The sequence below is a fragment of the Rhinatrema bivittatum genome, chromosome 2 (genome assembly GCF_901001135.1).
Source record: "Rhinatrema bivittatum chromosome 2, aRhiBiv1.1, whole genome shotgun sequence".
Lineage (NCBI taxonomy): Eukaryota > Metazoa > Chordata > Amphibia > Gymnophiona > Rhinatrematidae > Rhinatrema > Rhinatrema bivittatum.
Window position 1 is genome coordinate 274,650,542 of NC_042616.1, and position 26,120 is coordinate 274,676,661.

The window sequence follows — 26,120 nt, forward strand, 5'->3', positions numbered from 1 at the left end:
AAATTAATCATAGAAAGTTCTTTTTCACTTAACGCAGAATCAAACTCTGGAATTTTTTCCCAGGAGATGTGGTTAGTGCAGATGATGTACTTAGGTTTAAAAAAGGCTTGGATAAGTTCTTGGAGGTGAAGTCCATTACCTGCTATTAATCAAGTTGACTTAGAAAATAGCCACTGCTATTACTAGCAACAGTAGAATGGGATAGACTGTTTTTGGGTACTTGCCAGGTACTTATAGCCTGGATTGGCCACTGTTGGAAACAGGATGCTGGGACAGGACCCAGTATGGCATGTTCTTATATTCTTAATTAAAATATTGGACACTGGCAATCAGAAAGATTTAGAACCTATATAAATCCTTTTAATAGCAATTCTGTAATGACAACAAAGGTCCTTAGAGGCATGCTGTAACATGTATATATTTCTGTATTGTAGGCTACCATAACTAGATTTTGATATACAGTCATTCATTTATATCCTTGTCAAAAAACGTGAGCAATGGCGTGAACTCAACAGTGGCTAATCCAGGCTATAAGTACATGGCAAGTACCCAAAAACTAAGTATATCCCATGCAACTGATGCTAGTAACAGCAGTGACTATTTTCTAAGTCAACTTGATTAGGTAATGGACTTCTCCGCCAAGAACTTATCCAAACCTTTTTTAAACCTAGCTACACCATCTGCCCTCCTTCCTTCCCTGGTAATATTCACTGAGGGTAAACCATACAATAGGTTCCCTATATCTATACAATGCTACCTACATAAGAGAACCCATACAGCTTATATCACATCAAACACAAATCTGTGAAAACATGTTTTTATTATTCATGAGACCACACAATAAAAATCCTAACTAGACAGAAAATACTATCTAGCTCAACATGCAACACATTCAAACCATTCAGTCATAACAGTAAAGACATTGTATTGCTTAATATGCACAAATATTTGATTATATATTCATCAGAAATGTATATGGACATACAGTACAATGAATCCCACCCAATTGTAAACAATATCATCTGCAAGTTCTTCAGTTGATCTCAACAAAGAAATATTCAAATGAATCACATTATCAAAAAATGCTTATGGACAGCTGGATCTACAATATATATCATCACTGAAAGGCTTAACCTTTCTAATAAAAGTTTGTTCAACGTCCAGCGTCCAAATAAAGATTCAGCACTGTCCACTGGACTCCAACAAGCGATCCTTGTTTCACCCGAAAACCACAGGCTTCTTCAGGGATGAATTCTCGCCAAATCTCCACATACCACTAAATCCTCTTTCACACCAAATAGATACACTTCTGAAACGGCTCAATTCACCGGTCTCCGGATTTATTTCTTTTCTTCGTTTCAAATATCATTTGAACATATTAACAGTAGCTTCAAAAAATAATACTTTAAATCATTGTGTCCAGTCGCACAAAGTCAAAAACCGGAACTGACGAAAACATCCCACAGGTAATGACACCGGTAGTAATATCTCACAGGTAATGACACAGGTAATGACATCCCACAGGTGTCATTACCTGTGGGATATTTTCGTCCATTCCGGTTTTTGACTTTGTGCGACTGGACACAATGATGGATGGACCCTTGGTCTGACCCAGCATGGCAATTTCTTATGTTCTTATGTTCTTTCAAGCACTTATTACCTACTCTTGTCTCTTTTGGGCTATTCAAGGACTACTGACATTTTAAAGAAAGCCAAATAGTACTATTATGCTAGCAGTGACCATATTTTCTTTTGGCTTCTGAATATTTAGGGAAATAGCTATTCATGTTGTTGTTCATTTCTTCCTCCGCAGACCAGAAATAATTTGGTTCAATTAAGCCTAATCAGTTTTCCCCTACTATACACTACTTGGGTTAGGAATATTATGACAGTTATGAAAGCATAGGAACATAAGATATGCAATGCTGAGTCAGACCAAACGTCCATCGAGCCCAGCATCCTATTCGACAATCTGGTTCATATGTTCCTGGTAGATCCCAAAGAGCAGATCCATTCCTTGTTGCTTATTCCCATGGATAAATGGTGGCTTTTCAAAATCTATCTGGCTAATAATGGTTTACAGACTTTTCTTCAGTAGTTTATCCAAACCTCTATTAAACCAGCCATAGCAGAGGCTTAGATTATAGTATGTATTTATTTATTTATTTATTTATTTAAAGTTTTTTTTATATACCGACGTTCGTTAAGAAAACATCATATTACTCAGCTAAAAGTTCCACAGCTTGATTGTACAATGAGTATAAAAACATACTTTCTCTAATTTGTTTTAAATCTGCTACCTGTTAGTTTCATGGTCTGTGTCCCTAGTCTTATTCCTATTTAAAATGGTAAATAAATATTCTCTAGTTATCTGTTTCACCACACTCATGATTTTATAAACCTTTATCATATGCCCTCTTGGGCATCTCTTCTCAAAGCTGAAAAGCCTTAACCAATTTAGCCTTTCTTTATAAGGCAGCCTTTCAATTCCCTTCATCATTTGTGTTGCTCTACCCTCTGCTTCTTCTAATTTTGTTACATCTGTTTTGAGTTGGAGCCATCAGAACTGCACATGGTACTTGTGGTGTGGTTGCACCATAGATCAATACAGAGACATGGTATTTTCTGTTTTATTCTCCATTCCTTTCCAAATTATTCCTAACATTCCATTTGCTTTTATTGAATATTGCTGCACACTAAGCTGATGATTTCATCATTTTGATCACAATGACTCCAAGATCCATTTCCTATGTGGTAACTCCTAATACAGAAACCAGTATTGTGTACTTATAGTTAGGATTATTTTTCCTATGTGTATCACTTTGCACTTTGCCATTTTGATGCCCAGTCCCCCAGTTTCTCAAGGTTGTTCTGTAGTTCCGCACAGTCTACTTGTGTTTTAACAACTTTGAATAGTTTTGTATCATCTACAATTGTAATCATGTTCCTAGATCATTTAAGAATACTCCACTATTTACCTTTCTCCTTTGGGAAAACTGACCATTTAGTCCTACTCTGTTTCCTGCTTTTTAACAGTTAACAATCTACAACAGGACATTGTCTCGTTTCCTATGTAACACACCAATAAGATTTTTTGATCTAGCTCCTCCTCTGCTAGCTTTACTGTCCTTGGTATTGCCTTTCTACTAGGTAGCCCAAGGTCTGTCTTCTTTTCTAAATGTTTAATGCTATTCTTACTGTTTTCCATTTTACCACTTTTGCTTTAGCTTTAGTTCCTTGGACCAAATCACAACTACAGACAGACTTCAGGAAAGCTTTTCCATTTTAGACTACCTAATTGTTTTTAGTGTACTGCTCTACCCACTAGAATGGACCGGACAGATTTCTATAAAGATAGTAATCCAGTATCAATATCTCAATGATCATACCTGACTTGTTAACTTCTGATTTAAACAATTTCCTTTTCAGGTGAATCAACTCAAAATTGAAAGATCTTGAAGCCTCTGTCAGGGACTATTTATTAAAGTAATTTAAAATACTCTTTATTGTCTGTGCTTAACTCAATTTAGTACATCTCCTTGAAAGCATATGTCTCCTTATTGAATCCTGAATTTGTGGCCACATGTGTTCCCAGCTAGTAATGTGCTGACATTAACAACAGCAGTAATGTCTGTGTGTTCCTGCTCCCCACAACCCAGGTAACTTAAAGGAGCAGGTAGTCCTTGGTTATAACCCTTCCACCCACACACTCTAAACTCGCTTTCAGTTCCCTTCTTCCTCCTCAGCATAAAGAAGATTTAGCCCTGCTGCTCTGGCTGAAACCCCGCCCCTTACCCAATGTACAAAACTTCCACCCCAAATCCCCCTTACCCTCCCCCGGAGCCTCTGGGTTTTGCTGGGGCAAAAGCAATTGTCAGTTACTCCTGCCCCACCGGTGCCATCATTCAAAATGGTGCCAGTTGACTGTTGCGCCTGTCGGTCGCAGACGGCTGCGCCCTCTGTTGTTTACCTTTCTTCTGCCTAACTCTGTTCATCTTGGGAAGATGGCTGCCTCTGCCTCTCTATGCCGACCCCTCCGGCGTCTCCAGTTAGGCATCGGCGATTGCGTTCGCCATCTTTCTCCCAGGATTACCTAGGGCATGCACACTTGCGCAACCCTGTCCTTTATGTGCATCATAGCACAAACCTCGGGGGCGTCCCCACCGCATGACGTCACAAGCTCAGGACATTTAAACCCGTTTCACAAATCCAGCTATAAGTTAGCAAGGAATCCTCCATGCTGATCTCTCCTCGCTATCAGATGCTCCCGCTCTGTGTACACTCTTCCAGGATGACTTAGGTACCCGCTCCTCGGGGGCCTTGCCGCCTCCTCTTTACCCTCTGGGATAACCTGCTACCAACAAGGATGCCTAAGGGACCCGCTCCTCGGGGGCCTTGCCTCGCTCCTCTCTACTCTCCGGGGTGTCTGCCACCAACAAGGACACCCGATCCTCAGGGCCTTGCATGTCCGAGACCTCCGCTCCTCGGACCTCTCTTCTACTACAACTACCAGCATCAGAGTGAGTACTGCTGCATCATTTCTGTCTTTGCTGTGTCTCATCTCTCTCTCTCCATAAACTCCAGAGCACCCTGCACCATGGGCCTGGTGAGACTTTGGGACTGCCATTCCACTCTTCTACATACAGATGAAACAGTATCATCTGGCCCTCCTCTCCTAGCTGGGATCCTCACCCGATCCTTGGGTTACCAACTACGTACAATAAAGATATATCTCTGTGTCCATCTCTGCCTAGAGCTAGCCTGTCACTGCAAGTCCCCACAGGGCCCCACCCTGTGGGAGGAGTCATCTCTTACAGCGACCAAGGACCCATGCTTCAATGTCCAAAGTACAACATTAACCCAAGGCCAGGGGTAGGCATACTCCAGTCCTTGTTGATATGAATTGGCTCAGACTTTCAGGATATTCCTAATGAATATACATAAGATAGATTTGCATGCTCACTGTTTCATTTGCATGCAGATCTGTATCCTGAAAACCCAAATAGATTGGTATCCATGAGGACTAGAGGTTATCTACTCCTAGCCTCAGGTCAATCAGCACCATTTTGAATGACAGCTTTAGCAAGGTAGGAGTGAATTGGGATCATACTTGCCCCAGATGTTCCAGAAAGGGATAAGTGTGGGGATCATGGGGTGTGTAGGGGTGTTGGGTATTGGGGGCAGAGTTTTAGCCAAGTGATGAAGTTAGCCATCTTATAAGAACATAAGAAAATGCCATACTGGGTCAGACCAAGGGTCCATCAAGCCCAGCATCCTGTTTCCAACAGTGGCCAATCCAGGCCATAAGAACCTGGCAAGTACCCAAAAACTAAGTCTATTCCATGTTACCATTGCTAATGGCAGTGGCTATTCTCTAAGTGAACTTAATAGCAGGTAATGGACTTCTCCTCCAAGAACTTATCCAATCCTTTTTTAAACACAGCTATACTAACTGCACGAACCACATTCTCTGGCAACAAATTCCAGAGTTTAATTGTGCGTTGGTTAATATGCTGGGGAGGGGGGATTTGTTGTGGGGGGATGGGTTGTTTGTGGGGAATGTGATATGAGTGTGAATGGGGTTGTATCATGGGACTATCTGCCCCTTTATAGATCTCAGTGTGTGACCCCTGAAAGTAGCAACATGCACCCAAGCTAGATGGTGCTTTTTGAGAGGAGATAACTTTCAGTGGATTATTGTGAATCATGAAGTTTACCATGATCTGAATTAAGCTGTTTTAGTATTACTTAACTGTTTTGCATGTATTTGCATATGATACAGCTCATTATTATTTTTCTCACATTGGCCAGAATTTTTAAGCAATATCAGTAATGTTTGTAATTTGGTGTTTAACGTACATCACCATGTTAATGCTGCTTATTAACTAGACCTCTTAATTAGAATCTCCAGTTTCAGAAACTCTGCATCTTCATTGTTGGGTGACTCCACATTGCCAAGATGTCTGCATTCTTGTGGTCATAATCTGTTGCTGCTTTCCTTTCTAGATCTAAATAGGCTTTTGGGGCTTCACTCAGCTATAGTGCCACAATCTCAGCTCACTGAAAAAAGTGTCAAACCTCCTTAATGCAATTCACTCAAAGGCCAACAAATATGCTTCTGCATCATTTTTTTTATAGATAGTTTCTCATAGTGCTCTTGTTCATCCCTATGCAGTTATGAAGAGGTTTGCAGGCTGAAAGATTGCATTAACTCTCATTGCACAACTAAGGTCCATGTAGTCTGGCCTATTAGCACATGGCCAGTATCCCTCAGCCTTTTGAACAGCCTCCTGCTGTGCAGGTGCCAGTTTTAAGAAAACTCACTAAGAACCTATTCCATTTTCTTGAAACATACCATTGGGCTACCCTAACCACTTCTAACACTAGATGTGATGCAGAACCCTCCTTTGTATCCCTGTAAATGTGGTGCTATGAGCTTGTCCAAGGACAAGATATGTAGTCTGATGAAGAATTAAACAACGTAGTTTATTTCAGACAGCTTTAAATAGTAACAAATAGTTTGCAGATCAGTTAGTAGCAAGGAAAAAGCCTGTTCCAGCAACAAACTCTTACTATTTCTGGATACAGTTACTCTGGTTCTCAGATTCCAAGCAGTACTATTAAGGACAATTTTCAAAGCAATCTAGCCATATAGGAAAGGACTTCCCTGTCTAGAGTGCCTTGCTGAAAATTGCCCACCTCACAGGCCAATGAAATAAGACGCTCACTCATATTGAGCTCCTGTTTGCCTAACACGCCCATCCACATCCACTGTGTTCTTGAAGTAATATTCTAGTATTCTAATCCCTTCTTCAATATCTTTGTGAGCGACATTGCGGAAGGGATAGAGAAGGTAAACTTTGTCTATTTGTGTATGATACTATGATCTGCAACAGAGTGGACACGCTAAAAGGAATAGTGAGAATGAAACGTTATTTGAGAAAGTTTGAACAGTGGTCAAAGATATGGTAGCTGGGATTCAGTGCTTAGAAGTTCCAAGTCATGCATTTGGGGTGCGGTAATCCAAAAGAGCTGTATATGATTTGGGGGAAGTGGGGGAGGGGATGAAAGACTTTTGTGCACAGACCAAGAGAGGGACCTTGGGGTGATAGTGTCTAGCAAACTGAAGACAGTAAAGCAGTGTGACAAGGTGATAGCTAAAGCCAGAAGAATGCTGGGCTGCATAGAAAGAGGAATAACCAGACAGAAAAAGGAGGTGATAATGCCCTTGTATAGGTCCTTGATGAGGCCTCATCTGGAGTATTGTGTTCTGTTCTGGAGCCTGTAACTCAAAAAGGATAGAGACCAGATGGAGGCAGTCCAAAGAAGGGCGACCAAAGAGGTATGGGGTCTCTATCAAATGTCTTATGAGGAAAGGCTAAAGGACCTAAATATGTATATCCTGAAAGAGAGGAGGTACAGGAGAGATATGATACAGACCTTCAGATACTTGAAAGGTTTTAATGATGCACAAATTTCAAACCTTTTCCATTGGAAAGGAAGAAGTAGATCTCCGGGTCATGAAATAAAACTTCAGGGGGATGACTCAGAATCAACATCAGGAAATAATTTTTCATGGAGAGGGTGGTAGATGCCTGGAATTCCCTTCCAGAGGAGGTGGTGAAGACAAAAACAGTCAAAGAATTGAAAGGGGCATGGGATAAACTCTGTGGTTCCATAAAGGCTAGAGGATAGAAATGAAGAAAAGAGTGCATGGAGGTAATCTGCTCAGTGTGACAGTTACTACCCTTAGCAGAAACACGGTGATTACTACCTTTAACCAATAAGCCTTGATACCTTTAATGCACTTGCAGCATTACTCTCTGCTTTGAAGGTGGGGGAGAAGGGAATTGGGTGAAGAGGGCAACCATCATGGGCTCTGACTTTTATGGACTGGGGGACTGATATGCAGACATAGGGGAAAAAGCACAGGACTGCTTCTATGGTCAAGTCCAAATGCTAAGTAAGTCAACATTGCCTGAATTTTCAGGAAGGTTCCTCACCCAGTAAAAATGTTGCTAGCAATAATTATTTATAGGTTTGACAATTGATGTAAATATTACTATCCTTATCACAAGGATTGGGGTAACTGCTCGGGCTATCCTTAAGAGAAACTTAGGGGGGAATTAAACGACACAGCAGATATTACTATAAGAAGCTTGCTGGGCAGACTGGATGGACCATTTGGTCCTTTTCTGTCGTCATTACTGTGTTTCTATGGAATGAGAATGAAATCAAGGTGGCGTAGAAAAAGGGTGCACTACAGAAAAATGTGCATTTCTGGGGCCACAAATATATTACATCGGGTGCATGGATGTCTAAATTGTGCGGTCCTAGCAAAAGTGATTTCTTACATAAAGTTACAGAAATCTGCAATGCCTGTTGTTTACCAGAAATAATCACCCATGGTTTTTTAAGGTGTCCTTTAGCTAATCATCATGCTCCGAGCCTCTAAATTCTATATACAGTTTTTTATTTGTTGTTCTAACCCCAAACAACTAAATCTTTATACTAATCTCTCTCTAAACAACATTACCCTACAAGGGGCACATTTATCGCAAAACAGAGGACCACATTTTCTACGTTTCTCATGAGCCCTTGACTGCGAGTAAACTTTACTCCACATTCAGACCTGGAGTTAATTTTATGGTGTAAAAAAATATATATGCCCTGTGCCCAGCTTTTGGGCATGCTTTCCTGCATCGAGCAGTAATAGCTTTTTTGTTTGCATGTAATCTAAATGTGATGGTTGCTATCCATTAAGCTTTATTTAGGATGCACATTATGAACGTGCTGATCTCCTTACTATATCAGACAATATGATTGCCTGCCGAAAATGTGTAACCAACTGTGAGTAAACCTGTTCACTCGGCTGGGCGCACTTTATTGCATCAACCTGTCAATGTGGGTAAAAGCATGCATGTTATTTCAGAATATGGATACTTCAAACCGCATTTAGGGGAATTTATTCCTAAGGGGCAAGGTAGGGAAACAATGCACTTAGATTTGATTTTCAAATCTGTGAGCAATGTTTTGCAGCCAAAACGTGTTCACACAAAAACAGGTTCAAAGTCAAAGGTACTTTGTAGCCAGAGACCTTGTAGGCAATTGTCAAGACTTAACTACCTGTGTAATTTACTATCGGTATGTATTTTTCAGCCTGTACAGAACTTTTTTAATTTTCTGTATTTTGAATTCAGTGTCTGCGGGACAACCTCATTCGTTTCCTCAGGGCTTTCTGCTCCTGTGTTCCCTAGGACAAGATTTATACCCTATCCTTCCTTAATTCTGGTTGCAGCTGTGTTTAATTAACTCCCTATTTGGCTTCAGAGCCCTCTTTAACCCTATCAGTGCTTCTTAAAAAGAATACAGATTTATCTTTTCTCCTTCTGATATAAACTCATGTTAATCCAGGGGCGGATTGTGGGAAAATAGTGGCCCAGGGGATTTTTCTCCATACTGGCCCATGGGTACCCAATTACATATACAATATAATTTACATATATAATTAACATATATAATTTACATATATATGTACACACCCCTATATTTCGGCATGGTCCTCCTGTATCAACACAGTACTATTTGCCAAAACTCAAAGACTAACAACCCCACCTTTGAAAAAGAATACCACAAATTGTTGTGTTCCATGGCCATGGACGGCCATGACCGCAGCCCCCTACCTCGCTGCGGCGGCGACCCACCGCAGCAGCTCCCAGCATAACTGCTGAGCCGGTACCCATTGCTTCGGCCATCTCTGCTCCCCCCTCGCGGCATCCCTGCAGCCTTTCCTCCGCAGAGTAAATCCAAGATGGCCGCGCCTTCTCATTAGAATTAAAGGGACCTGATCCCTTTAACCATCTACAGCTGTTCCCTATGAGCCAGAGCAGAGGAAGTATAAAAGGAGGCTTCCTCTGCTCATTCCTCGACTTGGCACGTCCCACGTAGTCAGGTCTGCTTGCTTCGGTGAGTTCTACTTTCGATTCGTGCTCCTGTCTTGTCTTTATGTTCCTGGTTCCTGACTTTGGATTGGCTAGCGGTGATTCCTGGTGTGTGACTTCGGATTGGCTAGCGGTGATTCCTGGTGTGTGACTTCGGACTGGCAAGAGGTGATTTCTGGTGTGTGACTTCGGACTGGCAAGTGGTGATTCCTAGTGTGTGACTTCAGACTGGCGAGCGACGATCCCTTGGTGTGTGACCTCGGACTGGTAAGCGACAACCCTCTGGCACTTGACCTTGGACTTCTTCTGGACCATCGTCTTCAAGGGCCCACCTAAGTCCCAGCGGCCTGGGTCCCTACGGGCTCCTCCTGGGGGGACCGTGGGCTTCCAGGGGTGAAGCTCCAGTTAGCCCTTGCACTGAACTCTCGACTCCTTGACCTCTCAAAGGTCCACCTAGGTCCCAGCGGTCCGGGTCCCTACGGGCTCCTCCTGGGGGGACTGCGGGCTTCCAGTGGCAAAAACACAGTTCCTCTCCTTGACGTCACGACTCTTCGTCTGCCTCCACAGTTGCCTCAGTCTCCAGTGCCGAAGGTCAGCTGGTCACATCTTCTGTTCTGCCTCGCCACTCGACAGGAGAACCTACGGATCTTCCTCCTAAGGTATTCCATCCTCCCATCGGCCCAAGGGTTCACAAGCCTGAGCATAACAGATTGCCAAGTCCATGGACCCAGCGGAGATATCTGCCCACCAGGCCATTCCTGGAATGACCCAGCATCTGAAGGACCAGCAAAAGACCCTGGATGCCCTTGTCTCTGCTGTGGAGGGCCTGAACCAATGCCTCAAGGCATTAGGACCCATGAACCCCACGCTGCTGTCCCCACCCGTGGCTCAAGGGGGCCGCCATACTCAGCAAGGCCCCGTGCAGGCCACCGTGGGTGATCTTGGGCAGGTAATTCCCACACAACTCCCGGCGCCCTCTCGATATGCCAGAGATGCGAAGTTGTGTCGGGGATTTCTTAGCCAGTGCCAGGTTCATTTTTCCTTGTTGCCCACTCAATTTCCTAGCGACCTGGTCAAAACCAGTTATATTATGTCCCTACTCGACGGGAAGCCTTTGATCTGAGCCTCTCACCTTTGGGAGAGAAGAGACCCGGTATTTGGAGACTTGAACCAGTTTCTGTCCACTTTCCGACAGATTTTTGATGAGCCTGTCTGCAAACCTACTGCTGTCTCAGAATTACTCCGGTTGTGACAGGATACTCGGACAGTGGCCGAATACACAACAGAGTTCTGTACCCTGGCCACGGAGCTAAACTGGAGAAAGGATTGCCTCCATGGGATCTTCTTGGAGGGGCTAGCCTCACGCCTTCAGAATGAACTAGCAGCAAAGTAACTCCCGGACGATCTCAATGGCATGATAGATTTAGCCAATCGAGTGGATCGTCGCATGCGGTTTCGCCTTCCAGAAGTTAAGGCAGCATTGAGGCCCTCGTCTTCCCCCAAGGGCTCATCGGGAGCCCTTCAAACACCTGCCGAGGAGCCCATGGAGTTGGGCCATGGGAGAGTTTCTCCACGGGAGCACCGGTGGCGAATTAAGGAAGGACTTTGTTTTTACTGCGGCGCAGCGGGCCATCAACTAGCCACATGCCCGACGCGGTCGGGAAACTTCCAGGCCTAGAACCTGAAGGACGTCTCTTCCTGGGCCGTACTTCACCTGCACTTCCACTAATGCTACCAGTGGTGTTAACATCTGCTGACGGTGAGTTCCACACTTTAGCCCTGGTGGACTCCGGCGCCTGCGGCAATTTCATTATGAAGAGCCTGGTGGAACACTTAAAGATCCCACAAGTTCATCTTCCAGCCCCTTTGGTCATCTCCTCAATCCAAGGTAAACCTCTTCCGGAATGTGTGACACACACCACGGTTCCTGTCCAGTTGAGGGTTGGAATCCTTCATCGGGAGCAGTTGCCATTCTATGTTTTGGAATATTCCATGCATCCAGTCATCCTGGGCCTTCCTTGGCTTCAGGAGCACGCTCCTCAGTTCAACTGGAAGGCCTTGCAGCTATCTCGCTGGGGGCCGAATTGTCATGGCAATTGCCTCCAATCAGTGACTCCAGTTTCCTGTTCCATTGCCTCCACCAGCCTTCAGGGCCTGCCGGCCCCATATGCCTCGTACGCGGACGTTTTCTCAAAGCAAAAGGCCGAGATACTTTCACGTCATCGATCGTTCAATTGCACCATCAACCTCCTCCCTGGCACTGAGCCTCCTCGGGGATGCACCTATGGCCTCTCGCCTGCGGAGACGAAGGCCATGACTGAGTACATCAAAGAGAACTTGGAGAGGGGCTTCATTCGGAAGTCAATGTCCCCAGCAGGGGCTGGGTTCTTCTTTGTTGGAAAGAAGGATGGAAGCCTTCGACCCTGCATCGACTACCGGGGCCTGAATGCCATAACGGTCAAGAACTGCTACCCCTTGCCCCTCATCTCCGAGCTCTTCGATTGGCTGCAAGGGGCGAGGATCTTCTCCAAGTTGGATCTCCGTATCAAGGAGGGTGATGAATGGAAGACGGCCTTCAACACCCGAAACGGCCACTATGAGTATTTTGCGATGCTGTTCAGGCTCTGTAATGCTCCAGCGGTGTTCCAGAACACCATGAACGAGATACTCCGCGATCTCTTGTATCAGTGCATGGTCGTGTACCTGGACGACATTTTGATATTCTCGGACTCTCTGACTGCTCACTATCAGCACATCGTCCAAGTATTGCAACGCCTCTGAGAACACAGACTGTATGCGAAACTGGAAAAATGCCTTTTTGAACAGGAGTCCCTTCCCTTCCTGGGGTACATCGTCTCCAGCGAGGGATTCCGTATGGAACCCCAGAAGCTGAAAGCCATTCGGGAATGGCCACAGCCGTCCGGACTAAAGGCACTTCAACGGTTCTTGGGTTTCGCCAATTATTACCGATCATTCATACCGCATTACGCATCCATCGTTGCCCCAATGACAGCCCTGACCCGGAAAGGCGCGGACCCCAAGAATTGGCCTCCGGGAGCAAAGGCCGCCTTTTGTTGCCTCAAGGAGGCGTTCCTGCATCAACCGTGCCTTCGGCATCTGGATCCGCAGCGGCCGTTTGTCATCGAAGTGGACGTGTCCTCAGAAGGCGTAGGGGCCATTCTGAGCCAGACTTCTGAAAGTCATAAGTTACACCCGTGTGCCTTCCTCTCTCGCCAGTTCTCTCCAGCAGAGAGGAACTACGCCATAGGCAACAAGGAGCTCTTAGCTATAAAGGTAGCCTTAGAAGAGTAGCGCCCTTGGCTAGAAGGGGGCACAACACCAGTTTACGGTCTACACAGACCATAAAAACCTGAAGTACCTGCATCAGGCACAACAACTCAACACGTGCCAGGCACGTTGGGCCCTGTTTTTCACCTGATTCAATTTTATTCTCCATTACAGATCTGCCGGGAAGAATATCAAGGCCGACGCCCTATCATTTGTATTTGAGTATACAGAGAATTCTGATGAATCGCAGTTCATCATCGAGCCGTCACGCATCCTTCTGTCTGCCATCATGACCATCCCTCCCGGGAAAACTGGTCCGCGGAGAGACGCCACTACCTGCGTTGCACCTCTCCCTAGGTGTGCGCGCGTGCATCGCTGATCCTTATAAAGGGCCCATGGTGGAAACCTGACCGCGGCCCCGGATGATGACGTCAAAATCTTCAGTGTATTTAAACTCAGGCCTTGCTCCATAGTGTTGCCTTTGCAACAGGTCTCCTCACTACTTTAGTACTTGTTGCTACTTGAGAATCCTCTCTACTCTTTGATCCTGACCTTCGTTGTTCCCAGTTCCTGTCTTCTTCGTTCCTGCCCTGTCTATGTTTTGGACTGACTCTACGGATATCGACTTTGCTTTGTTTGATTACGCTTCAGCCTATCTCCAGACCCGGACCTCTACTATGCCTGACTACGCTACTGCCTGTCTTCAGACCCAGACCTCTGCTAACCCTGACTACGCTACTGCCGATCTCCAGACCCAGACCTCCGCTATGCCTGACTATGCTATTGCCTGTCTCCAGACCCAGACCTCTGCTATGCCTGACTACGCTACTGCCTATCTCCAGACCCAGACCTCTGCTAACCCTGACTACGCTACTGCCTATCTCCAGACCTAGACCTCTGCTACGCCTGACAATGCTATTGACTTCTTCGTGATCAGACTGGTGATTTCACTGCACAGACTGTCCCAATAATAAAGTTCAGTCTGCTAAACTACCCACTGCCCACTGTCACAATGCCTTGCTATGCACTAATGTAATGTGTGTGCTTTTAAGCACAAAAGAGGCAGACTGGGGATTTCACTGCACAGACTGTCCCAATAATAAAGTTCAGTCTGCTAAACTGCCCACTGTCACAGTACCTTGCTATGCACTAATGTAATGTGTGTGGTGTGCACATGTTATGACTGTCGCTGCCCGATGTCTCCACTCCGCCCACCTTACCTTTTTTGCGACTCCTCCCACGGTTGATGGACGTCTGGCTGCTGCGGCATCTGCCTGCCGTCCTCTCTGGCATTCCCGGTCCGGCTTGGGCGCTGCATCCCGCCATGTTGTCCAGGTACCATAGGGTGCGTGCGCCGCATGGCCCTGCTTCTTATTCTCTCTTTGGCGCGAACCTCAGGGGCGTCCCCCTGTGATGACATCACGCATCCTGGATACAAAAGCCTATACTTTTTGCTAGCTAATCGAGTTAGCAAGGGAATCCTTATGGATGGGATTCGCTCTCCGTACCTAGCTACTCTGCCTCTCCAAATTTTGGACTTTAAGTTATGCTTCCAGCATATTTACCTAGCAATAATAGAAGCGCTGGGCCTAGATCGCAGTAGGCCATTACCACGATCCAGGCTGAAGACTAACCTGAAATTAAGGTATCGGGAGGGAGGGTAAGGTTTGAGGTGGGGGGGGAGGAAGAAGAGGAGATACATTTTTACAAACTAGATGGGACCCGGGGAACAAGGGTTAATAACAACTTCAGAAGAGCTACAGGTTTCCATGATCAAGACTGGTCAAAGTGTGCATGTGACAATAATACCCCAAGCACTCCCCAAATCTAGCATGTTTGGTCAGGTATCAAGGAAGCAGCCATTACTCAAGAATGCTGACTTTGAATCCCATTTGATGTATGCAGTGGAACACTCAGGGCAGTACTGTAGCCATGTGGAACAATGTTTTATGGTCTGGAAAAATAGAATAGATTTTTGGCCCGAATGCAAACCATTACATTTGGTGGAAAGCCAACACAGGTAGTTTCCCTTTGAAAATTAGGTACAAGACATCCTCAGACTCTGCAGCGAAGTGTTTTGGGTTTTTTTTGTGTTTGGTTTGTTTTTTTACAGTTGCCCCAGTTACTGTATGTGTCAGCAACAGGGCTTAGAAACAAAAGATGGCTTGTAGCACTAAGTTCTTTATGGCAGGTGGGAGCATTGCAGAATATCAAGTATCAAGATATTTGTAGCACTAAAGGGCAAGGGCTTTTGAAGTCTGTTACAACTAAGTCTGACAACAGTATCTGGCTTGCTATTGTCCTGCTTATCAAGTGGTTAACAAATTCTTCCTCCTTGATAACTTTAATTGTAAAATAATGTAATTAATATGTTCTGAAATCCACAAATAAAAAAAAATTATACAACTTATTTGGCCATGCATAAAACTCCAACTGCTTTGTGGCTTTGGAAGCAAAGCATTTCTTTTTGTGTAAGCTCAGGCTATTCAGATTTAAAATTTCCTTCCTTGAAAAAAGTGCTGTGAAGTCTTTAATGTCTTTATTGCAAGTAGAGCTTATATTCAATCTTCTCTCTTAAACAAAATGCAGTGCCGTGCGCCCTCATTGTACTGTAACAGTATTATGCTTTTCAGCCATCCTTTGAATTTCATAACCTATCTTCACTTGTTGAGATGTACTATAATGCGATATCTAAAAGAAATTTACAGGATCATGCAGCTAGATGTCAATAGATGCTGCTTCTTTTGACTTTATGAATCTGATAGGTGAAAAACGTTGACAGTCTTCTCCAATCTTCTGTGGGCTATAACTTATCGAGGAGGTATTTTTAGACAAAAAGAAAAAAAAAACATTTGAGGGATTTGGTATATACAGCTTTTTAGTCTCATAGTCTAATTACATTTTTTGCAAATTTTCTGTTTTTTTTCTTAAACCAAAAGGATGCACAATTGCTTTTAGTTTCTCCTGATACATGTTATTGAAAACAAATCGCAACTATACTTCCATTAAATTCTTCTTTTCAGAGGCTAGATCTAGAGGCAATTAGCTTCTGTCACCAACATTTCCCTCTATCAGTTTGCCCTGGACAGAGAGGGTTTACAGAGTTGATTCAACTGAGCTGAATGAATTAAGTATTCTCATCTTTGACAGTCACCTAACTGAGCCAGCATCCCAGTTTTGCTTCCTCTTCGTTGGTGTATAACTGAGAACTGGGAATTGACTAAAACCTCATTGTATGCTGGAAGCACACAAGAAAAGAACATAGAGCATGAGAGGACAGAAGGTCAGTGCAGTGACCTGGATTAAGACATGTAGTTTGTTGAGCTAGTACACCAATTTAGTTGGATTTGCTTTTAATGGCACATCATGCATTGTAGATGTCAGTGACAGTGCTCCCTCTGGTGAAAAGAGAGAAAAAAGGATTTGATGTATGTTCACATATGATGATAGCATGTGTTTGAAGGAGAGAATAGTAAAAATGTATGTGGCAGTGGCATCTTCATTAATCTTTACCATGCCTTGTTTCACTGGCTTTCTGGTATTGGTCCTGCCTACAAAAATGCAATGTGTTTGTTTTGTCTTCCTTAATAAATTGTGATATGAACTATAAAGGAAAAAAAGTAGCAATGGATGTAATTGAAATGTATTATCAAGAAAATCATGAACTGTGTTATATAGACTAGATTCTATTTGTCAGTGTTTGCACTGTTGCAAATGACATTGTAGGAGCCAACTTTTTAAAATGTTTGCGGGTGCTAAATTCAACACAAATTACCCCTCCCTGTACACAGTAAAGGAGTCTATTCAATATTGTGAGTGCTCAAGCATTCATGACACCCCTAGAGATGGCATCTATGAATGACAGCATGTACATGGGCCAGTGTGCATGATATCATTTTTGACAAACTTCTAAGAAAATCCCAGAGGACCAGTTTACAGGTAATAAAAGTTTAATAAAATTATTTTTTTCAAAATATTGGGGGGTATCTGTGACATATAGGACTATACAAGATGGAAGGTGGGAGTGTTACTGGGTCCTACTGGAGGGTGGGAGTCAGTGGTGGGACTTCATTTTTCACTTTGGCTCTAATGGCCTTATGGATACTCAGGTCACACAGCTGAGGAGGGAGAGAGAACAGAGGAGGAGGAGAAGGTACTCCTTACATAGATCACATAGGACTAGGGCACATTTTATGGATCTCTTAGAGGAGGAAGTCATGCATATGTTTAGCAGTTAGAGCAGAACCTGCAACCTACCACTCAAAGGGGCCACATCTTGCCAGTACACATTAAGATCACTTCCAACCTGGCATTTTTGCCCACTGGCACCTTCCAGATACCTCTAGGGGTCACGGCTGTAATCATCCAGTCTGCCACCTCCATATGTATTGAGCAGTTTCTGGCAAGACACCACTTTATATCCTTCCCTCAGAACAGATGTTAACTACAAAAATTCATGACTAATATCTATCAAATATCATTTTCCCCCTCTGTGTTGGGGGCTGTTGATTGCACGCATGTTCCTATAAAGTCACCAGGAGGAGATAAGGCTATCTACTGCAATCACAAGGGCTTCAACTCCCTCAATATGCAGGTGGTCTGCAATGCCAAGGGCATCATCCTGGACATTGTTCCCAGGTTTCCAGGATTCACATTGCCTACATCCTCATGCAGTGAGGAATTCATGATTGCTTCCAGGAAGGCCACATCACCGGGGCTAGCTTCTAGGTAGGAATGCACTTATTATTACAACCACCACACACCAACTAACCTGTTATTATTGTCTGTCTCATAACTAGGTGGACTGAGAGCTTTGGCCCAGGAGAACTGCTCTAACCTTGCCCTGTGAACTACGTTGCTACCCAATCCAAAAGCATATCCAGCTGCACTTCTCTGTCTTCTCCCCTACAAGTGATAGAAGATATCTACTCAGAACCTGGCTCCTGATCTTGATGGCTAATCCACAGACCGTTGCAGAAGCTCACTATAACAGGGTTTACCAGCAGAACTGGGCAGTCATCAAGAGAACCTTTGCTCTTTTCAAATCACGTTTCCACTATCTGGATGAATATAGGTCTGTGAGATATTTCTTACCTGCTGCATGCTACATAACCTGGCCAAACCTAGATGCCTGCCTCCTCCAGAGGCACAGGGATATAATGTGGTTGAAGATGAGGAGGAGCTGAATCAGGAAGAATACCAGGAGATACATCACCAGAATCACCAGCAGGCTATAAAGGAAAGGAACACTCTGATTCAATGGCATTTTAGACTGTGAACAAGCATTTATTTACATGATGTGCTTAAGGTAATGAATAATATATAACATAAATTAAGTACATCCTTGGCCGCCTTCATTTTCAGGGTGAGGGAAGCTCATGTGCCTTTGATTGTCCAATTCTGGTGCTTCTCTGCAGTAGTGTCCTGTCACAGCCAATACTGATCTCGAAGAGTACAGGACCGGGGGACAGTGGCCCATCGGTATAGCTGCTGGAGTGGCCTGCAGGGCTCTGTGGAAGCTGAGAAGTTGGGCCGGCAGCTGTGGTGGGCCTTTTCTTCTCAGCTATCTGTTCCCTTAGAGAGGAGGGAGCATTGTGGTAGTGGAGATGCTGCAGGCTGTATGGATGAGGTGGTGGTGGCATTAGAGGAGGTGGTACCATGATGTGGATGGTGGTGAAGTAATAAGTGGTGCTGGGAATGGTTCAAGTGGAAATCCAGTCTGGGGAGGGGGCCTTCCAGCTTGGTGGTATAGCAAAGGTAGCTGATGGCTGCATCCAGTGGGGCATCACATAGTAGGGGACTGTGGCAACCAGGAGGGCATCCTCAGCATCATCTCTTTCCACACTTCAGTCTCGACCTCTTGCAGTACACATACCTTATAGCTCCTGCTTCAAGCCTTGCATCTCCTCCCTTTCAACATTCTTGAGACCTTGTGTGTCCTCCTCACAGCATCCTGGATGCCATGCATCTCATGCCTGAGTTCAGCAATATTCACCACCATTCTGGAACTAATGGCGATGATTCAACTCTCCAGAAGAGTGACCTGCATCTCCATGTCTCGAGGAGCGATGAGCTCCTCTGCTGAGCTGCTCTCCTGCTGGTTACCTGCAAGCTGCACAAGATCAGGAGTCAGTGAAAGAGGAGTGGCTGACTGAGTCTCCTTCTTCTCCATCACAAACTATTGCTGTTCCTATGCACATCCCTCTTCTACCTCTGTTTATCAGGTAGCACCCTCTGGTTTATCAGGTAGCACCTGTGAGTGCCACCTTGACCTTTGGATGCCACTTGGTCCTGGGCCATCAGACTCATCACTAGGCTAATATCCTGCATAAAGGAAATGTATGTATATTTTAAATATTCATGCTATGTGGGTGTATCTCTTCATACTCAGTGGACCTCCATTTCTGCCTAACAGAATAGCTTCATGATCCATAAAATAGCTCCTCCTGCTGCATCACAAACTGTATAGAAAGCATTCCCGCAGTACAGATATATAATCCTAGAAATACTTGTTAAGTAGCAACATGCAAAGTCAGAGAGATGACTCACTAAATGCTGTATCTCTTGAAAAGGATTGCGAGCCACTTGGCAGCTAATCTCTTGAATGCTCTTCTATCAGAATTGTGTACCAAATGATATTTCAGCCACAGAGCATTTCTGTATGTAAGGGCTTGACCAATTGTTGAACAAAATTTATTGGCCCCTTATTAATATTCTATATATGCTTTTAGCTGGTTGGAATACCCTTAGTAGGACAGCAATTTCATCAGGCCCTGCTTGTCAGCTGTCAGCATAGTGGTCATTTGCAATGGAGGTGTTGCACTTGCCCAATAGGTGGCATGTGTTCTATGAATGCCAGCATAGGGATGGTATAAGAACATAAGAAAATGCCATACTGGGTCAGACCAAGGGTCCATCAAGCCCAGCATCCTGTTTCCAACAGTGGCCAATCCAGGCCATAAGAACCTGGCAAGTACCCAAAAACTAAGTCTATTCCATGTAACCATTGCTAATGGCAGTGGCTATTCTCTAAGTGAACTTAATAGCAGGTAATGGACTTCTCCTCCAAGAACTTATCCAATCCTTTTTTAAACACAGCTATATTAACTGCACTAACCACATCCTCCGGCAACAAATTCCAGAGTCTAATTGTGCGTTGAGTAAAAAAGAACTTTCTCCGATTAGTTTTAAATGTGCCCCATGCTAACTTCATGGAGTGCCCCCTAGTCTTTCTACTATCCGAAAGAGTAAATAACCGATTCACATCTACCCGTTCTAGACCTCTCAAGATTTTAAACACCTCTATCATATCCCCCCTCAGTCGTCTCTTCTCCAAGCTGAAAAGTCATAACCTCTTTAGTCTTTCCTCATAGGGGAGTTGTTCCATTCCCCTTATCATTTTGGTAGCCCTTCTCTGTACCTTCTCCATCGCAATTATATCTTTTTTGAGATGCGGCGACCAGAATTGTACACAGTATTCAAGGTGCGGTCTCACCATGGAGCGATACAGAGGCATTATGACATTTTCCGTTTTATTCACCATTCCCTTTCTAATAATTCCCAACATTCTGTTTGCTTTTTTGACTGCTGCAGCACACTGTACCGACGATTTCAATGTGTTATCCACTATGACACCTAGATCTCTTTCTTGGGTTGTAGCACCTAATATGGAACCCAACATTGTGTAATTATAGCATGGGTTATTTTTCCCTATATGCATCACCTTGCACTTATCCACATTAAATTTCATCTGCCATTTGGATGCCCAATTTTCCAGTCTCACAAGGTCTTCCTGCAATTTATCACAATCTGCTTGTGATTTAACTACTCTGAACAATTTTGTGTCATCTGCAAATTTGATTATCTCACTCGTCGTATTTCTTTCCAGATCATTTATAAATATATTGAAAAAAGGGTCCCAATACAGATCCCTGAGGCACTCCACTGTCCACTCCCTTCCACTGAGAAAATTGCCCATTTAATCTTCACAAAGGAGGCTCAGAGGAGAGTAGACGAGAAGCTTTCTAGATAATAACTTATGGGAAGTATAGAAGAGTGCTAAGAGGTAGAGGGTCCAACAAGTAGAGGAGTAGTGTAACTGTGATGTGCAACAGGTAGGGCATCTTGCGAAGGAATAGTTACCAGAGTGAGTCTGTTTCTGCTCCAAGTTGGCTTAGTCAGTAAGAAGAATGAGCATGATATTGGAGATTAAAAATGCAGCTGTCATCTACTGGGGGGGGGGGGGTGTCCAGAGTGGAAGTGATACCTCTTCCGAAGATTGGTGTCCTGTGTTGTGGGTCTAGAGGTGACAGAAAGGTGGATTCAAGTTGTTTCTATATGCATACAGATACTAAGACAACATGATACAGAAAAGGTTTCTAGTTAGATTTCTTTTCCAAACCATCTATCATTAAAGCATCTCCCATATCATAGGTATACAGAGTGTTTTTTGGGGAGTTTGACTAAGAAGCTAGAAAAGTCTCATTGCTTACAAGTATATTATGGCTCATACAATACTCAGCTTTTCATTATGTCCAGAAACACCGAGAGGTCAGGAGGCCTAGGGTGTTCCTTGGAACTTCCTGTGTGCCCAAGAGCACAGGATCTTCACAGGACAAGGACCTTGTATATCAAAAAATGATAACAAGACATATAATAAATCATTCCATACACACACTTTTTCTGAGTTTCCTATAAGTAATGCTCATTTTGCTAGTGTTTAGATTGGGAGATGTCCAGTTGACCAACCCCTTCCACGAACCATTCTGCTGCGATGCAGATGTCCCACAACTTGTGGCTCAATATGTTCACACTGCAGTTATTGCAAAAGACTGCATTCACCTTCTAGTGGATCTCCTCCCACATAATCTCCTTCCAGTAGGACTTCATTCTCCTGGACTGGGAGCCCTACAGGAGATGCTGGACCTTTATCGCCTGATGTACCCAGAAGGTCCACTTCACTGGATAGGAAGTTGGGCTTCCTCACGAGTGCTCCACGCATTTGGGACATGGTGCAAGTATGAAGTCATGCAGTGGTAACTAGCCATTTATACCTGCATACACGAATAAATGGCAGTGATTTGCATGTGTAAAGGGGCGGGGTATACACAAGTACTTGCTATACCTGTAAATAATAAAAAATAACAAATATACACATATTTGTTATTACCAGTGTAAATGTATGCACTTTTGCCATGGGTATTCTATTGAAACCAGAGAGATACCTGTATTTTTCATTGATAGCTGGATATTTCTGCTTAGGTACTTTAGGATCTGGTCCAATGTTTCTCCCTAGAGCTTGCAATGTGAGAAGAACCTGGACTGAATCAGCCTGTCTGAGATTCCATGGAGCCTGCTGCTAGTCCACAAGTATATACAGAATATTGGATGTTAGGAAAACATTGCAGTTGTGGAGGAATATGTAATCCTCAGGAAACTAGATTAATTAATAATTAGGCTAGTCCTTTGGTTATATAATAAAGCTTTTCTCTCCAAATGGAACATCACTCTTGTTTACCTACTTTCTATCTCTTAGTTATTTCAGTGTATGCTGTATCTAACAATATATCAGGGCTTGAGTTTAAAAGGTTACTTGTAGGTTCTTGTACCCTACCAACCCTTTGTCCTGTGAAACAGCCTATTAAATTAACAGGTCTGAAATAGCTTCAGTTAGTCGACAAATCTCCAATGACTTGGCTGAAACATGTTTGGTGTGAGGAAGCCTAAGGATTCCTGTTGGTGGCCGTGGGTAAAGGGGGCACGAGGTCATAGAAACACCAAGGAGTCCCTGATAACTCACATCTGGTAGCTTTTGTGTGATAATACTAAAATAGCAAACGATCCTTGATGTGTATTACAACACAGAGCATTGCAGTCTTTGTGCTTGCAGATCCTCCTTTCAAGATAGGTCTGGGAGAGATAGAAATACATGTGGTAAATTCCATGAAGGGTTGGCAAATGGAACCAGGTACATTTCTTGAAAGATGCAGAGCCTTATATAACAGGCTTGCCAGTGTGATCACTCCCCAAGTGTGTTCTTAATATCACTCTTAAAACGCACCTGCTACATATGACTTTTTAGGTATACACTGTTGCCATACTCAAAATTAATGTGCCAATTAGCACGTCAAAAAAATTTTGTTAAGAGGGCAGAGGCTGGTTTCATAAGTTTATCAATAGGCAACCCCCTCGGTGCCTTACTTTTTAATCATTAACTCACCCTCCGACCTCCCTTTCTTTTATTTCAAATGTGTATTTAAAAACTTTGAGAGATAGGCAACAGGGTTAACCCTATTTCTTTTTTTAAGCTTGCCTTTTATTTAAACTTATATCCATATGTCTCTTCGTGTGCTCCCACACTTCTTATTTATCAAACCGTCAGAAAACTAACCTCATTTTACTTAGCTTTAAAATGTCCCAATGTTCAACATTTTAAAGGGAAGTAAAATGAGGTTAGTTTTCTGACGGTTTGATAAATAAGTGTGGCAGCACACGAAGAGACATATGGATATAACAACTTTTTTTGACGTGCTAATTGACACATGAATTTTGAGTATGGCAACAGTGTATACCTAAAAAGTCATATGTACCAGGTGCGTTTTAAGAGTGATATTAGGCTTGCCAGTGTGAGCATGGAGAGGGATAATAAGCTTATTGCTGTACATTTCTGACACCTGGTAGGCCTTCAATCTCTGTAGTAAAAGGAAGATAGCATTTCATACGGATGTGCAGAGGGACGCCATACATTACATTCGGGATTCGTATTTGTCGGGGGGCAGATACATTGCATTCGGCAAGGGGGCCCCCCTGATCTGTTTATACGTTAATTCCTATTTGTTTCCCCGTTAAAATTAAATTAACTGCAACCACCCACCCTCCTGATCCCCCCAAGACTTACCAAAACTCCCTGGTGGTCAAGCAGGGGTCCGGGAGCCATCCCCTGCACTCACACCCTCGGCTGCCGTATTCAAAATGGCGCTGATAGCCTTTGACCTACTATGTCACAGGGGCGACCGATGCCGTTGGTCAGCCCCTGTCCATGGCCATTGGTGCCATCTTGTGCTCCTACCATGTGACAGGGGCTGACCAATGGCACCGGTAGCCCCCGTGACATAGTAAGTGCAAAGGCTATCGGCGCCATTTTGATTACTGGCAGTCGATGGCCCAAGTGCAGGAGATCGCTCCTGGACCCCCGCTGGACCACCAGGGACTTTTGGCAAGTCTTTGGGGACCCTCCTGACCCCCACAAGACTTGCTAAAAGTCCAGTGGGGGTCCGGGAGCAACCTCCTGCACTCCGGCCGTTGGCTGCCAATATCAAAATGGCGCCGATAGCCTTTGCCCTCACTATGATACAGCGGCCATTTGCTGCTGTGCCAGGGAAGCGCACGCTGGCAGTCGGCCGGCGCACACAAGATGCTTTTGCTCCCACAGAGCAGTAAGCAAAAAAATTAAAAAAAGAAAAGGTAGGAAAAGGGATTTAGGGGGTGGGGAAGAGAGGGGAAGGGAGTGTTATGGAGGTGGACCCTTGGCCCGAGGTGGGGTTAGCACTACCCGTGACGGATGGCCCCCACAGGTCCCCACCCTTGGGAGGCGAGGTTGGATGGGAAGCAGAAGCAAACAGGGACTTTGCCAATTCCAGCCCTTGTTCCCCGCAGGTTGAGCCCCCTTGGGTGCTGGGGCCAGCTGGTCTTAGGTGTGCCTCTGTGTGGATGATCCCAGGGACGGCCAGGCATGGAGTGAGACAAGGAACAACGAGGATCCAGTCTAAGGGCCACAGCAGGCAACAAAAGAAATCAGGTCCGGTCCAGGGGGTCAGAGGCAGGCGGCAAACTCGTAGTTGTGTCCGGTTCAGGGGTAAAGCCAAAGTCAGTTCAAGAGCAGGGCAAAGGAAACGGATAGTAGAACTCTCAAGATCAGGAAGAAGCGGGAATGAAGACTGGAACTGAGGATCAGGAACAAGCAGGAATGAAGACTGGAACTCAGGAACAACGCTCAGCACAAGCCAGGCAACCTGATGCCAAGGCAAGCTCTGACTGGCAGAGTTTGCCTTAAATACTCTGAGCCGCTGATGTCATCAATGGGGGCTGCAGGAGCTTTTCCCGCCGCAGATCCTTTAACTTTGAACCCTAGGTTCCTATGGTGATAAACCCGTCAACCCTAATTTCCTCGGGAAAACCAATAATTTTTGACAATGTGCTATTGTTAATATTAGTACTGGTTATTCAGTATGTGATTATACAGGTTTACCGGGATAACAGGTGTTGATATCGATATTAGGCCATCCCTGAATTCAGGGACAATGGGTTCAAAGGATAAAGTCTCGGTGCGAGGCGCACGTACGCGCCTAGGAGTAGGATGCTGAGGCTGGTGGTGGTGCAGGCCGAGTAATGGCAGGTGCCATCGGAGGAGAGGAGGCACGGTCTGACAGAGAGGAACCCCTTACCACGCTGGAGGAACCGGGGCCTTTGGCAGCGGCACAGCCGCGAAGAGGGCTGTGCCGCTGCCACGAGAAGAGGAGGGACCGAGCTCGGGAACCGGCGTCAGAAGGTAGGAGGTCCTAGCCTGAGGCCTCCCTGGCCCAAAATCGTAACAGGGAGGTTAGGTAGGAGGGTAGGGAGGTTCCCTCCCAGTCCTCTCCTAACTGGAGCAGACCAAAGGGAACTGGGGAAGGCCAGGATGCATCGCCACGTGGAAATTGCATAAGTCCTCCCCCCTTGCTTGCATCGTCCGCACATGCGCCCGCAGATTGTAATATTTGTGTGTGCGGCCCACGGATTTTATAAAGTGTGCACCGGCGCCCGCATGTTATAAAATCAGTGCCTCCATTGTGTGTGCGCCGGGAAGCGCGTGCACATGGATGCGCGCGTGCACCTTTAAAAATCTACCTCTCT

General features: G+C 44.6%; 1 protein-coding gene across 1 annotated transcript in view; it reads left to right on the plus strand.

Annotated features, from left to right (window-relative positions):
- Window positions 1-26,120, plus strand: part of SUGCT (succinyl-CoA:glutarate-CoA transferase) — a 1,474,461-nt gene that overhangs the window by 915,362 nt on the left and 532,979 nt on the right. The gene's annotated exons all lie outside the window — the stretch shown is intronic.